This window comes from Artibeus jamaicensis, unplaced genomic scaffold (assembly GCF_021234435.1).
Source record: "Artibeus jamaicensis isolate MK-2021 breed Jamaican fruit bat unplaced genomic scaffold, CSHL_Jam_final contig_700, whole genome shotgun sequence".
Classification (NCBI taxonomy): Eukaryota; Metazoa; Chordata; class Mammalia; order Chiroptera; family Phyllostomidae; genus Artibeus; species Artibeus jamaicensis.
In genome coordinates, this window is record NW_026521930.1 from 7,341,683 (window position 1) to 7,358,252 (window position 16,570).

At 53.0% G+C, this 16,570-nt stretch overlaps 1 non-coding gene across 1 annotated transcript; it reads left to right on the forward strand.

Annotated features, from left to right (window-relative positions):
* The first annotated feature begins 16,189 nt into the window (after nucleotides 1–16,189).
* Nucleotides 16,190–16,326, forward strand: LOC119045368 (small Cajal body-specific RNA 11). Its single transcript, XR_005081772.2, has one exon. It is a non-coding gene; the product is annotated as a small Cajal body-specific RNA 11 (non-coding RNA).
* Nucleotides 16,327–16,570: the final 244 nt, after the last annotated feature.

Here is a 16,570-nt window from a genome sequence, read left to right on the forward strand (position 1 = left end):
TTTTAAAAATAAAATTGAGCTCCTGTTGTTTTGTAGTCTCCTTTTTAATTTATTTAACATGTTATAACTATTTCCTGATGTTAACAAAATACTAGAGCCTGATCTTTAATAGCAACGTAGGTTCTGTTGTGTGATATGCCACATTTTGCTTGGTTTTTCTTTGTATCAGGTGGTGCCACAGTGAGCATCCTTGCGTATAAATGTTGGTATTTGATGATTTCCACAGGTTCAATTCCTACACGTGAAATTGCGGGCTCAAGTGTTTTTGAGGCCGTGCTAGACATTGCTGGGGTCTGATTTGTCATTTGAAGGAGAATGTAAGTTACAGACGTCAGAGGTGTAGAATGTCTGAGCTGCAAGGCTCTGTTGAGACAGTTGATAAAATCAGCCTCTGGTTCTGTGGGTCTTGGGGACTTTGAGGCCCAGGGCCCCGGGCTTGTTAGAGGCGGCACCTAACCAGCCCTCCTTGCTCACTTGGGGACAAGATCATTTTCCAGGAGTGTGACATTTCTGCAGGGCGCCAGGGCCGGGGAGAGGAAAGGAGCTGCTGGTTCTAGTTGACTCTTTTGGCCTTGGCCTTGACGGCTGCTCATTAATTTAACAAACATTATTTATCAAATACCTCTATAAGCCAGGTGCTGGGCTGCAAGTGAAGGACTCGGAGATTAATATGGTAAGAATTCATAGGCCACGGGGAAAATAGGTGAACGGGTCGTCGCAGAATGGTGTGCCAAGTGGTGTGATGGGGATTGGGAATCCGGAAATGGATGGAGAGTTGTAGGTGGATCTGGGGGGGGCCTCCCAGAAGGTAATGGTCATCTGAGAAGGGACGGGGGATGCGTGGGGGAAGGCTGAGGGCAGGTGTGAAGTCTTAGGTGGGCCTGCAGGCCAGAGTTGCAGACGGCAGGAAAGTGCCACAGAACTTTGGTGGGGAGGGTGTTTTTCTTTTTTCCGAACCAGGATGTGGTGAGTAAGCAGCACCATTATCAGCAGTAATTCTGGGACAGTTGGGACACACTGGGACTTTGGCGGGTTCCCTGGTCCTGGCGGAGAAAGCGCCTGACTCAGGCTTGGGTCACCAAAGGTGGGAGAAGTCAACGCCCCGCCATCCTTTCCTCTCCATTTCAGATGCAGCCGCCTGTCTCATCCGGAGGAGTCAGCTCTGAACCGGCCCCCAGACAGACAAATCGCTGGTGGGCAGGGCTTTGTTCTGTGCAGTGGGCATTTTGGTGAATGCTGTGTGACCTCTCTGGGCCACATCTGGGCCAGCTCCGCAGCAAAGACGAGGTCTCCCCTGGCCCCACGGACTGGGCTGGCTGCCCTCCTCCTCCTGCTCCTCCTCCTCAGAAGCTCTTCTAAGCTCCCCTTGATGTGCCCACGCCACCTGTGGTCCCTCTTGTCATCAGCGCCTGTGGGGTCCTCCACCAAAATGAGAACTTGGAGGCAGGGAATTGGTGTATACCCCCCACTGAGACCCAGAGTAAGGTCTGACCCCCAGTTGGGGGGTGGCCTGAGCAGGTGCCCAGTGACGCTGAGTACATGAGGGCTTTCCAGATTTGATTCAGATGGGTTTTCCTCGTAGGAGGAAGCCTCGCGTTAACACTGAGGTCTCCTCTGACCAGTTTTTAACACGATGAAGCCATGTCCTCTGTGTCTGCTCAGAACGCGGCCTCCCCTCACAGGGCTCCTTGGGGAAAAGCACTCAAGCCAACAGCTCTTCAGTGGAGGAATTCTTTAGCTTGAGGACTCTGTTTCCCACTCTTCTCTATATGCACCATTGGAAACACCTTGAAAAACCGTGTTAATTAATTGGCTCAGGCCCTCGGAGGTGGCGGGGTGCACAGCCGACGGGTTATGCAGTCTCCCGGGTCTGGGCCGAGGGCCTTGGGTGGTGCCGGCGAGAAGCTCTGGGACCCAGGGGGCAGAGTTGGGTGCTGGCCCCAGGAGTGGGGCTGGCGGAAAATTAATTACTTAGATAAAACATCCAGAAGCCTCACAGGCCTGACACAGGTGGACATTTTCACAACAGGTATATTTTTTTTAAAGCCTTTTCTCCCTCCTTTATTATAGAAATACACGTTCCTTGCAGGTAAGATAGAAAGGAAATACAAGTCCAAAGTGGTGTAGTAATGTCTCAGTGGGTGTCCCCGCGTCCACAGCTCTCCGCGGGCATCAGGTCACGTTGCCTGTGCGGCGGCAGCGCTCTGCCCGTCAGGCTTCTCCGAGCACGCGCACGCCTTCTGGTGGGGCGCACGGACCTCAGGCGTCTGGCTGCTCCGACCTAAGCTGTGGGGGGCCAGTGAGGTAGAGCAAGGGGGAAGTGGCCCCAGCACATCGAGGGAGGTGATGGGGACCTCAGGCCCACACTGGTGTCCGGAGTTAGCCCAGAGGGCCGAGGCCAGAGATGTTGTGTCTGAGTGTGGCTCCCCTGGAAAGCCAGGTCAGGCAGACACCACTGTCCCTGGAACCCCCCAAGAAGGCATAACCCGAATTTTGTAGGGGCAGAGCCTGAACACCTGCTGGGCCGCCTCTGCCCTGTGCCATGCTGGGGTTGAGCCCCGAGCTCAACTTCCTGGGAGTCGCGGCTTCCTCGCTTCCAGCCTCTGAAGGGCGCTGGCGTGGAAGTGATTCGGGTTCCAGAGGTTCGGAGGCGTCCCACTCTCCCCCTCGCCCAGCCTGCCAGGGAGGGGCCTGGGCTCTGAGGACGCTCGGGGCTTCGTTATGTTACTGGTCTGGATTACGGTCTTTCCAAAAACGGTTCCTCCCCCGGCTGCAGGAGGGAGGAGACCGGCACCACTGCCTCCTGGGCGCAGCCTGGGTTTGCCTGCTCTGGGTGCCGCTCGCCTGCCTGGGATTCCTCTGCTTCAGAGCAAATGCTTACCCATGTGGCTCAGGGAGGAGGGGCTGCCCAAGGCCACACAGCAGGTCAGGTCACGGCAAAGCTGGCTCCGGCACCTGCACCCTTTCTCTGCTGTGCCAGTGCTCACGGATCCTGTCGATTAGCCACGAGGAACCTGGGTGTGCCGAGGCGTGGGAAGCCCCTTCTGTGCCAGAGTCAGTTATTCCTAAACTCACATTCTGATGAATCAAGGTGGCAGGATGTGTCATCGTTCCCGTTGAACTTGGAAGACAGCAAGGCCAGAGGGGTGATGTGGCTTGCCCAGGGTCACACAACTGGGAGGTGGCAGCGTGGGAATCCCAGTGAGGTGTGGAGGGTTCCACGATCTCCCTGTTCTCCATCAGAGGTGTAGTGGCCTCTGTGCTGTTTCATTTCCTCGTTGGTGTGAGTGTGGTGCTCGGTGGGTGGAGATGCCGGGGAGTGGGAAACAGCGCTCGCAGCCTGCTGCTGCCAGGCCCCGCCCCTTCCTCCTTCCAGCCCGCCCTGTCTCCGTGCACCAGTGCCTGGGAGGAGCAGGCCGCCCTCCCCACGCACGGAAGGGCACCACACCTGGCAGGTTTGCTGCTCTTGGGGGCTTTGAGCTGTTTGCAGAATGTTTTGCAGGTGATGCAGGTGACACAGGTGGGGCTATGTTTTGTGGAGGCTCTGACACTCCAGTGTGTCCCTGAGTGCAAGGCTCCTTGGAATTTCTCTAGACAGCTGTGGAGTTCAAGGCCAGATGTGTAGGTTTCCCTTAGAATGACGATGCATGTCTGACCCACCCTCAGCTCAAAGACACGTAGCACGCACGCATCACTCACCTGTTCAGCCTTTCCGTCCACCTCCAGGCATTTTCCAGGGCCTGCTTGGGCAGGCACTGGATCGGGGAATAGGGAGGGAACACAGTGACACGTGGGCCCTGCCTCAGGAGAGGGAGGGAGGGAGGGTCCTGCTGTGTGCCCTGTGCCATACATGCGAATGATCACACGCATGAGCGTGCATGCATGCGTGTGCATGTGCAGGCTCTACTCTGGAAAACTGGTGGCAGGAAAATGCATTTTTAAAAAACTTGCTCACCAGAAATTTTTCTCTCCAGAATTAAAACAGGCTTTTCTGTCCAAAATAGTAAGTTAAAGTTCAAACTAGACAGGTTTTGTGAGAATTTTGAATGGTGCTTCTTCCTCCAGGCAGGCGCCGCTCTCCCAGCAGAGCGGAAGGGGGCGATGTCAAACCCCACCGGCCTCCCGAGGTGGAAGGCTGATCGTTCTCAGTCCATGTCTCAGTTTGGTCGCCGTCAGCTCCAGCTGGTCTCCCTGGCCGCGGAGCATCGTGCAGTGGGAACTCGCCAGCACAAAACTGCGCAAACCACTGTTGACACGTTCAATCAGTCAAATAATAAAGTATAATATGCTGAAAATGTTGCATATTTTCTTCCATCTTCGAAATTAAAACAGCTACACAAAAACTCACCAATTTTGATACTTTTTTTAAATGCATGCTGATATGACAGCTGTCACAATACAATCTAACAAAATGGTTTTGAATGAAGTTAAAGACAACTAAGTGCTACTAGTGCCATCTTACAGAAAAAAAAGCAAATGAATCTTTTGGCCAATCCAATATGTAGGCTGATTTCTCTCTCTTGTGCGCAGCTGTGTGACCTCAGGCAAGTCACCTAGGCTCTCTGGTCCTCAGCCCTCATCTGTAAAGTGGACTTAGTACGAGTGCCTCCCAGGGTTGAAGGGCCACACGAGATGATGCATGTAGCCCATTCAGCTTCAAGCCCGGTTGCTGTGGTTGCTCAGGAAACGGTGGTCCTTTGGGCAGTTGCGGTGTGTAACCCACGATGCTGAGGCCTAGTTTCTGCCTGTCAAGGACAACTGGGGCTTCAGCTAGAGGCTCAGATAGGATCTGAGATTTGCCCAGTATCTGTGGCAGAGCGGGAACTTGAGCCCAGGTTTGCTCTTCCTGAGCACCCTGCCCCCCACAGGGCAGGCCCGGGGGCTGATGGGCAGTGGAGCTTTTCCTGGGCTTCCCCGTGGCCGCCTGCAGGCCTGCCCTACATCCGGACCCTGGTCAGCGTTGGAACTTAGGGTCCTGGCTGGGCTCGGCTCTTTAATCACGTCTGCAGGCCCCTGGGAGGGGCCCAGCACGGCAGCAGGAGCAGGCGTGGTGGGAGCGGGCCAGGGAGCGGACGTTTCTTGAGCACCTCGGTGACTCACTGGGGCATTTAACTCACTGGAGTATAAACATGAAATGGTTTCACTTCTTGAAAAGTAAGGAGACAGCGTAGCTACAGACGTGGAATTCTGGTGGTCTGTAGCCACGGCCTGGCTGCTTGTCTCCCACTGTGTGACCGTAGGCAAGATTCTGACACTCTGCCTCAGTTGCCTCATCATTAAAAGGAAAATAATAATATAAAAATAGTAATATTATAGAGTTGTGAAGATTAAAAGAGTTACTACATCAAAGCACAAGGACTGTGGCTGGCATGCGGGGGCACCGCTTGTGTTTATGTTAGCTGCTATCACTATTTTAATTATTTCTGTAATTCACACAATTGCCCGCAGCTGTGCTCCATTCCTCATTACGACCTTGGCCAGATTCCACGGCTTCTGGCCCCTTTCTGCTGCTGCAATGGGCGTAACTCGGTAGCAGGCTCAGGCCTGCGTGTTCTGTAACCTCGGCCTTCGACTCAGTTCTGAGGTCCTCTGCTGCTCGGCCCCGCGGGCCAGGGCCAGGTGCCAGTGCCGCCCGCGTGTGGGGGTGCTGCTGCCAGGCTCCCCCACACCCTTCACACCCCCTCCCACTTACTGGCTCCTTTGGGGTTGGAGGCACGGGCGGCCCTGCAGATGGTGTCCCACATAGTCGTGGAGCAGAGACCAGCCTTGGCCTGGACCCTTGCGGCACCAAGCTGGCCCCACCACGGCTCCGTCCTCCGTGCCTCTCAGGTCACAGGTCAGGAGTCTGCACCCCTCTCTCGGCGCCGTGATCGCTGGAGTGGTCCCATGACATTTCTTCTCCTCTAACCTCCACTGGGGACAAACGGAGGCCTTCCCTCCCCTTCCGAGGGCTGTCGAGAAATGTGATTTCCCCTAGGCCTCCAGGGGTGCACACCACCACAGGCCCTGCAAATGGAGACCTACTGTGAGCCTGGGTCCCTGCAGCCGCCCCCTCTTCAGTCTCTGGGCCAGACATGCCACCAGTGTCCTGGTTCCCAAGTGTACCCCAATCTCAGCGGGGCTGGTCGGGAAGCAGCCGTCTTGGGCCGCTGCTCAGGGTCAGGGCTGAGAAGGGCCTGGGCTCCTGGGAGAAGCTCTTCAGGGCGCCTCTCCTTCCTGCTTCCGGGAGAACAGCTGCTACACTGGCGTCAGGTTTGCGGGTGAAGACGGGGCTCCATTAGCAGCAGAGGAAGACAGAGGTAGGCAAGGGCTGGTGTCTGCTGGCCTCCCTTGCTGCTTCTCTTCCCCTCGTTTCCTTCTTAGACAAACACTCAGTGAGAACCTGCTTCATCCCAGGCTTTGCTCTAGCACGCGGGCTCCACGGTGAGTGACTGGCGCTCCAGCAGAGGGCGCAGCAGACAGTCGACTTTGTGTCCTCTGGAGCAAGTGAGCAACTGGCTGCGGCCATTTCAGATCGGGCCACGTGGAGCCCGTGTTGGTGATGGGACACACGCACAGGCACCCGAGTGGACGCCTTTGGATAGTCGGAGGGTGTCTGGGGAGGTGACCTGGGGTGGAGACTGGATGAGACAAGAGAGCACTTCTGGCAGGAGGGACAGTGGTGCCAAGACCCCGAGGCTGGAATCCGCCAGGTGTATTAGAGACCAGAAGGAAGACCACTGTAGCTAGAACTTAGAGGGAGAGAGGAGGGTAGTATGAGGTACTATTTGATTATCTAAGTATGTACATACATTATTTCTGTAGGAATTTTAAATAATAATAAAAAACGGACAATACAAAGCGGCACTCCCAAACCCCAGCACCGCCCAGGTCAGGGCCGAGGCCTGGCCCCAGCCCCTGCTGAGGCCTCCGTGCTGCCACCCCCGGCCCAGGCAGCCCTCAAGCTCTCCAGCCTCTGACCCCATGCAGGGAATAGACAGGGCGGTGGCTCAGCGTCTGCCGGCACGGGCTGGCCCGGCGCGGGTCGCACATGATTCGCCAATTGCCTACTGGAGCTTGATTGTGAAGACTGGCTCCTGCGATAACTGACCTTGAAAGTGGAAGTGGGACCAGCAGCCGGAGCTGCCTGCTGCTGGAGGAACCCCTCGGTTCCGTGGTCTGGGCGGAAATCACGTCTGCGAAGCCCGACATCCTCTCTTTTGCTTGTTTTAAGAAAAGCACCTGAGACAGAGCTTGAGGTTTGGGGGCATCTGGAAATAACTCCAGGTCGCAGCTCTCTGCTCCTGGCTGAGTGACCTTGTAGGTCACCTCAGTTTACTTACCAAAATAACGGGGGGAAAGAGGTTAACCCTAAAAGTTCCAACTCGGGGCTGCATGATAATTAACTGAGAGCTGTCCGCATTAAGCCTGGGGACAGAAGCGAGCCCCAGCAGTGACCAGTCCTCAGTGTTATGGGCGAAGGGCCGGGGACAGAGAAGCCCCTCAGCGACGGTTCTCACGTGGCGCTCATTCTCGTCTCTTCGTCTGGCTCTCTCCTCCAGCCACTCCGTGAGCACTTGCCGCTCCTCGCTCTGCCGCTGCTCCTCCTCTGGGCCTGGGCGCATACTGTGACCTGCCCCCCAGTCTGCGGGGTTCACTGCCCCATCCCCAGTCCCAGCTCAGGGATGCGTGAGCCACCTCTTGGCTGCTCCTGCAGCTCCTCCCCCCACTTCAGTTTTCTTCACAGCTCTCGTCAACACCGGACCTGTTATGTTTCTTACACTTGTCAGTGGGTGCATGAGTGGGTTGTCATTAGTCTCCCTTCAAAAAACACGGACATTATTAGAAGGCAAGAAACCACTTGGAGTGGGCTGAACGGTGCCTCACCACAACCCTGAGAAAAGCCTGTGTCCGCAACCCAGAACCCTGGCTACAGCTGACTTTGGAGAGAGGGTGTGTGAGATAGGGTTAAATTAAAGGGTCCTGTGTGACACCCCCTTCTTGGATGATGAAAAGTGGCCGGGCACACACACCTGTGTCTGCTGGGGCGGCTGTCATTCATGCTCGGGAGCAAGGCAGCCCTTCTGCAAAGGCACCTTGTGTCACCTAGAAGACACAGCAGACACAGGTGGCTTCTGTGCCCACGTTCTCAGGGGCTGGGAGCCCTTCGCATGCACTGAGCAGACCAGACGCCCCTTCTTCGGACCAGCCCCCTGCCTGCACGTCTCATTCCACAATTCCTTTGGAATGGAAACTGTGCAAGAGGAGGATTTTGCTCTTAATGAGTCTGTCCAGAATTGCCCTGTTTTCCAGGCGTTGATAAACTACATCCCTCAATACAAGTTTCACGGCGCAATGTAGTGAGGGAGACATGTAATCCCAGCCCTTCCTGCCCTGATCTCAGAGACCGCCTCTGGGTGCTGGTCCCGGGAACATTCCGTGTTTGGCACAGGGCTGTCATCAGGGGCGTCATCGCCGAGATGGCCAGGGCTTCTGTGGGCAGGAGGAGCCATCGCTGTCGGGTAGGTCTCTCTGTCATTGCGGCCTTCTGCCCTCTTGTGGCGGTCACGGGTCCAGAATCTGTTCTCCCGCGTCTGCCCTCATCACCTGTGCCTGACTGCTTGCAGACCTGCCAGCTCTGTGCAGTACGCTCCTCCCCCCGCCCCCCCAGAGGCGGGTCTACTGCCCTCTCCTCAGACCTGGAAGTGACTCTGGGCGAGTGCCCAGGACAGAGCTCAAGAGGCCTGGCAGCTTCTACCTTTGCCTGCCTACCCCCGAGGCTGCCATGCCACACAGAAGCCCCCTCCAGCTGACTGAAGGGAGGGCTCTCGTGGAGGAGAACAGAGGCAGAGCAGCAGCTGCCAGACGTGCCAGCAAGGTCATCATTGACCACTGTGCCCCGGTGCCACCAGAAGACTGCAGCCCAGGGCTGATGCCGGGAGAGGAGCAGAGCTGCCCGCACGCCAACCCTGGAACCATGACAAGTAATCATTGTGGCCTGTAGCTGCGGAGTTTTCCAAGTTTGTTATGCAGCAAGAGATAACAGCTGCAGCCACCTTTCTGTCGGTCTCAGCCACGACGTTTGGGTGGGGGCTGCCCGCACACAGCTCCAGGGGCGGGTGCTGACTGGCTTACGCCAGTCAAAGCATCCATTGTCCCTGTCCACAGTGAGACCTCGGGAACCATTCACTGGGGCTTCCTAGAAAGAGAAGTTTCCCCAGTGTCTGAGAAAAAGCTGGTGTGGAGGGAGAGCGTGAGGCCAGGATTCGAGGCGGCTGTCTGCTGCCTGGGAGCCATCTGCTTCTGGGAGACTTCCCGTGCAGCCCGGTGGTGGAGGGGTGGAGTGCACAGGGCAGAAGGCAGACCGGAGGGCGAGGAGGACCCAAGTCCTGGCTCAAGCCACACCCAAAGCAAGACCCCTGGGCTTATTGGTTACACAGGCCTTTCGAATGGGTAAAGCCAGCCCTAAAGGGCACACTTCCCTCTAAGACGTATCACAGTACCCCCAGGGGATGTGTTTATAGATTAAAATGAAAGAAGTTGGGGCCCGTGTGGGTAAAGAGTGTGTTAAGGGATGTGCATCGGAGCATCGTTTCTGCTGTAAAAGCAGAAGAACAGGCTTATCCTTTAAGTGAATTTGGGGACAGCCCCTCAGCGAGACGCTCTGCAGCCACTACAGCACAGTGGGGCCATCGGACCTGGCCCAATGTCTGACATTTCCATCATTTATTTCCTGGGCGACCCTGGGCTGGCTGGGCGACTTCTCTGAGCCTCAGTTCTTCCTCTGGAGAATGGGTATGGTCACAATGCCCAGCCACAGAATTTTTGTGAGCATCAGAGAAATGTGCGAACAGCCCAGTACAGTGCTGGAATGTTCCTAAATATTTAATTAATGGTTATATTATTGTTAACATCTAGTGACATTGCACAGAGGCCATGATATGTGATTTTTAAGTGTGAAAAGCTGATAGTAAAACTGAGCATGCCATGTAATTAAAATTTTATAAATTGTACAGGAAATTTTGCCTGGAAAACACTGGATTATCCATCAAAAGGAGTACAAGTAATGGTGGAGGTATAGGTAACTCCACAATTTCAAGTAATCCAAGTAATTGGAGTTATAGATTAAAAATTCTTTGTCCTTTTTTGTATTTGCTAAGATTTTCTATAACACATATTTAAATCAGAAGAAAAACTATTAAAAAGAAAGGCAGGGAGGGGGAAGGGATCTCCCGGCTGGCAGAACCGCTCCAGGGAGGCAGAGAAGCCAGTGTTCTGCGACTGGAAGTATCCTCTCACGCTGGCGAGTGCCGCCCCGTTCAATCCAGGGACCGGTGTGGCCCCCAGGGTTAGACCGCCTTGCCTTCTGGGAGGTCACTCCCTGGAGGGAGTCGGCTGTCACGCAGTGAGGACGCTGAAGCGGTCCCCGGAGAAGTCCCCGTGGCAGGAGTCGGATGCTGTCGGCCAGTAGCCCGCAGCAGCTGCAGGCCCCCTACCGGGTCCCCGGCTGCGGCCTCATGTGAGACCCTGGTCGGCAATCGGAAACCCTGACTCAGAGGGGCTGGGAGAGAGTAAGAGATTCTTGCTATTTAAGCTTCTGCGTTTGGGGTGGTTTGTTGCACAGCAAGAGATGGCTGTACGCTGGGAGCGAGGGGCCCGTGTTTGTCGGACATTTGTCATGCTGTCACCTCACACGGCCCCTGACTGACGCTCACACAGCACTGACCGGGCGTGGTCGAAGCATTTCGCTCATTTAGTTCTGACAGTAACTGTGCAGTGAAGGCTGTTACAGTCCTCGGGTTACAGATGAATGAACTGAGACACAGGAGGATTAAATGGCCAACGTTACACAGCAGTCGGTGAGGAAACCGTGATTCGAACTCAGATGGTCTGGCTCTAGGGTCTATGCTATTTTTTTAAATCCTCACTTGAGGATTTGTTTATTGATTTGAGAGAGAGAGAGAGAGAAAAAGAAACCTATGTGAGAGACAGACATTAACTGGAGTTGCTTCTTATATGTGCCCGGACCAGGTACTGAACCCTCAACCTAGGTACAAGCTCTGACCGGGAATCAAACTCTCAACCTTTTGTTGTCTGGGACGATGCTCCAACCGACTGAGCCACCTGGCCAGGGCCAGGGCCTACACTCTTGCCATCATGCCGTCTCCTGAGATGCTCTGAGGCCCAGCGGTTGGAGCACCACGGTGCCCCGGGAGCTCCCTTTCTTTCTCCCCTCTTCCCCCTCGCAAAGGAATGTTTTTATAAAGACATAATTAGTTCAACATCTTTGGGACATTTGTGGGCCATTTCTGCTCTCGATTTTCTTTTTCGGCTTGGTCGGTCCCATGCACTTTGTTTTCAAAGAAGCTCTGTGGGCTGTAGCGGGGAGATGCCTCCAGTTCATCTGCTCTCGTCTTCCTGGTGACGGGGCCTTGCTGAACCTGGTGCCCGGGCCCCCCGGGAATTCCCATCTGGTTCTTTCCTCTTCAGGGACATGCCACACACAGTTCCGCAGTGGGAGGACTTGGGGCTGCAAATCTGTGAGAAATAAGTAGAACACAGATGTCCCATATCAGCTAGCTTTTGTCCCAGAGGTTGACTGACCTAGGCTGGACTTGGTGAGGGAGCTTGGCTCCCCTTAGCTGGGAGTCAGCCAGGGACTGTCACTCAAGGTCCTCTTCCTGGGGCCAGCTGCCCAACTCCGCGTGTCCTTATTACAGCATTGATAGAAAGGCAAGCAGGAACACCCACGGTCTTCTTCAGCCCTAGAGTGGGAACCGACCCATCAACGTTCCTACCCTATGCTATTTGCACAGCAAGTCACAGGGCAAAAGTCAAGAGGCGGAGAAGTAGGTCCTCCCCATAGTGAAAGGATGCAGCAAAGTTGGGGCAAAGGGCACAGATACCGGGAGGGAGAAGGAACCGCTCATCCCGATGATGTCCTCCTTTTTATCTTTCCCCGCCCCGGGCAGCACCAGAGCAGAGAAGGAAGCTCAGGCAGAAAGGCCCTGACAGCCTCCCAACCCCATGGTGCTTTGGCTCCACCTTGTCCCAGGACCGAGGTCCCCCCACCCCATACCCAGACTACAAGGTAGACAGGAGGGTCCCGCCCCCCGATTATAGCCACTTCACAATGAGATACAATAGACTAGCAGTGCCAACATTCCTGAGCTGAAGACTTACCACAATGCTTTGGTTTGCCCCCCAAATCCACCCACTCGTGTGCCCATCCTTGGTTCACTGAGCAAACTCCTGCCGAGCCTTCCCCCTGGTCAGCACCCCCTTGAGGATGATGGCCAGGCATTAGATTTTCTCTTAATAATGTCATCAACCCAAGCGCAGGGCTCCATCCCACTCGGTAGGTTGAGTCCACTCCTGGGGAGGCAGAAATGGAATACATCCCACTCTTTCTCTGTCCATTTCTCCATGGTTCACTCACTCCACCTATTTTAGTTCAGTGGATTTCTTTTCTGGGCAGAAGCTCCCGACACATGGAATGGGGTTGAGCACAGGATCCTTCCAGAGATGATGGCTGCCAGGCCAGGGCACCTGGGTCACTGGAATTGGAGCCATGCACTTGGGGGTTGAACCCTAGCTCTGCCATTGACCTTGGGTAGGGTACCTGTCTTTTAGTCTCAGTTTTCTCACCTATAAATGGGGGTATAAGGGCTCCTGTCTCCCAGGGCTGTTGCAAGGAATAAATGAGGGCATTGTGGAAAGCTCTGGGTACTCTGTACGGCCCCTAGTACATGTTCTTTCTCTTTGCTTTCCTTGGGAGACGAAACCGATAACAGGAGTGTCAGGTAGCGGTGCGTGTATGTGAACATCTACACTGGTGACAAGATTGTGCAGGAAAGACAAGGGCCTCCAGGAGACGTGTCTTGATCACAGACCGGGGAAGATAAGGCAGCGCTCAGTGCGGGCGAGATTCTCGCCTTCCCTTGGACCTCTGTGCCCCTCTGCCGCCATCAGTGTGGGACTCGGGTGTCCACTGCACCTGGGCCTCAAGTGGGCTAGAAGCTCACAGTGTCTCGTGGCAGGTGGGGAAAGCTCTGGTTCTCAAGTTTGAGAGTCCCCATGTTTCCACACTGGGACCACCGCCCCCATGTTGTCCCACCAACGGTCTCCTCTTTGGCAGTATCACTTGTCACAGTCACAACGGCCACTTCTGTGCCTTAGTGCCCTCATATGTCAGAGAGGACCAGAAGCTTACCTGCTTCATAGCGTTGTCTGTGGGTGTGATGAGCTACTACGCGAGAGCCTGCTTGCACAATGCCTGACGCAGCATCAATATTTTCTAATATTACATTTATTCTTTATATTATTACTATTAAAAACAAGACCTTTCCATAGAAGACACTTCAATGATATTTTGTTTGGAGATGGGAGTGACCCTGAGAGCGCCTTAAAACTGCTGCTGCGCCTGAAGATGCCTCCTATTTTCTTTTGTGAAAAAGAAAAGTGCCACATTCAGTGACCTCTTCTGGGACGACATGTGACTGTCAGCTACTTGTCCCCCCAAAACAAAGAATCCAGTCTGTTTCTTTAAGAGGGAAGTGCTTTTTAAACAATGTGTGAGGATGTAACTGCTTTTGGAGAAATTCACGGGTTGGAAAGAGCATTTTGAAAGCAGATGTTTGGAAATGTTTTCATTGTCATGAAATTGTATCGCCCAAAAGCAATGAAGGCGTGTTTCCCTTACATTCTTCAAGTCTACACACTGTAAGAACTTGAAAACAGAAAATTCCAACCAATGTCAATCTCTCCCAAAACAAAATTTGTAGGGGGTCTTGAATCTGTTTATTAAAAATACACAAATAACACCCTGACCATGGTGGCTCAGGCGACCATCTTTCCATGGAATAAAAGGTCACTGGTTCGTCTCCCAACCACAGCACATGCCTGGGTTGTGGGTTGGTTGCCAGTCGGAGCGCGAAGGAGAGATAATCAGTCTCGATGCTTCTCTCTCACTCTTTCTCCCTCCTTTATCTTCTCTCAAAAAAATAAAAAAATAAAAATTTTCTTAAAAAATTAAAATACACAGAGGACTTCTGGCCAAGATGGAGGCGTAGGTGGAAACACTGTGCCTCCTCGCACAACCAAGTTTAAAGACAACAAAGTTTTAGTAACAGAAATGCAGCCAAAACACAGAAAACTGAACTTGATGGAAGTCTGACAACAACAAACCATTCATCCAGACCAGTAAGAGGGGCAGAGTCAGCAGTGGAGCAGATTTGGGCGGGAGAGATCAGCCTGACCGACCCAGGAGCGCAGGACGCGGTTGGCGGATCCCAGGTGGGGGTGGCAACTGGCGGACCCAGTGAGGCTGCAAGGCGGCTGGCTGACTGCGGTCACACATTCGCGCCCAGATAAACCAAGTGAAGGAGCGAGCAGTGAGACAGACTGCTTGGGCCAGGGCCCCAGTGACAGCAATTAGAGCCTGAAAGCACCAATTGGAAAGACTTTTGGGGTTGGGGTGCCAGGAGAAGCTCCCAGGTTCACAGAGTTTGTTGGAGAGACCCAAGGGTCCTGGAGGGTACACAGGCCCACACACCCGGGAGCCAGCACCAGAAGGGCCCAATTTGCTTGTGGGAAGTGGCAGAGGGAACAGAAATCTGAGAGAGAGTGGAACAAACGCCATTGCCCCTCTCTGACCCCGCCCCCACATACAGTGTCACAACCCAGTGACCTGGGTTGCCCCACCCTGGTGAACAACTAAGTCTCCACCCTTCATACATCACAGGTGCGAACAGACCAAAACATTATGGCTCAAGAACAGCTCAAAGTCCCAGAGCCAATAAATCTAAGCGACCAAGAGATAGCTAACCTTTCAGATGCACAGGTCGAAACACTGGTGATCAGGATGCTCAAAGAACTGGTTGATTTTAGTCACAGATTAGAGGAACAAATAAAGGCTACACAAATTGAAATGAAGGGACATGCACAGGGAACCAATAGTGATGGGAAGAAAACTGGGACTCAAATCAAGGGAGTGGACCAGAAAGAAGAGAAAAATGACCAAACAGAAAAGAATGAAGAAACAAGAATTCAAAAAAATGAGGAGAGGCTTAGGAATATCCAGGACATCTTTAAACGTCCCAAGGAAGAGGAACAGCCATGAGTGGAAAACTTATTTGAACAAATAACAAAGGAGAACTTCCCCAGTCTGGCAAAGGAAATAGACCTCCAGGAGATCCAGGAAGCTCAGAGAGTCCCAAAGAAGTTGGACCCAAGAAGGAACACACCGAGACACATCATAATTACATTAGCCAAGATTAAAATGAAGGAGCGAATTCTAGAAGCAGCAAGAGATAAGGGGACAGTCACCTAGAAAAGAGTTCCCATCAGACTGTCAGCTGATTTCTCAAAAGAGACCTTACAGGCAAGAAGGGGCTGGAAAGAAGTATTCCAAATCATGAAATCCAAAGACCTACAACCAAGATTGCTCTATCCAGCAAAACTTTCACTTAGAATGGAAGGGCAGGTAAAGTACTTCTCAGATAAGGTCAAATTCAAGGAGTTCATCATCACCAAGCCCTTATTATATGAAATGTTAAAGGGACTTACCTAAGAAAAAGAAGATAAAAAATATGAACAGTGAAAGGACAGCAAACTCACAGTTATTAACAACCGCACCTAAAACAAAAGCAAACTAAGAGGACAGCTAGATCAGGAGCAGAACCATAGAAATGGAGATCACATGGAGGGTTAGCAACAGAGGAGTGGGAGGAGGAGGGAGAAGGTACAGAGAATAAGTAGCATAGGCTGTAGGCAGAAAATAGATAGGAGGGAGGGCAAGAATAGTATGGGAAATATAGAATCTAAAAAACTTGTGACACATGGACATAAACAAAAGGGAGGAATGGTGGGGGAGGGGTGTGCAGGGTGGAGGGGAATGAAGGGGGGAAATAGGACAACCGTAATGGCATAATCAATAAAATATATTTAAAAAATTAAAATACACAAATACTAATCCTCTCATTTGTTTGTAAGACTGACTGACAAACATCAGTGAAGACGGACATACACATTTGGCCCTTGAACAACGTGAGGGTTGGAGTGCCAAATGCTTGTGTAGTCAAAAATCCACGTATCACTTTTGAGTCCCCCAAACTCCAGTCACCCCTTGGTATCCACTGAGGATTGGTTCCAAGACCCCCACAAACCCCGAAATCCGTGGATTCTCATGTCCCCTATGTGAAATGGCATTGTGTCCTGGCCTGTGCTTTCCCTGCTCCCCGGTGTCCGGTTGTAACAGGGAGTCCACCAGGACACAGCAATCTCCCTCTCAGTTTAGGATGGCCACCCGGAGAATGGGGCTGGCTCTTTAAGGCACGAGAGGACAAAAAAAAAAAGGTGTAGATCAATGGATACAGCTGGCCCTCCTTATTCATGGACTCCCAACTGCAGACTCAAACGGTACAGGTATTCGTTGGAAAATATCCCTGTGTAGGTGGACCTGCAGTTCAAACCCATGTTGTTCAAGGGTCAACTGTATTAGCCAAATTTCACCAAAAACAGCTCCCACTTTTGTGAATGGAACTAAAACATGAGTATCAATATTTAGAAAGCATAGCCCACAAGGCACTCC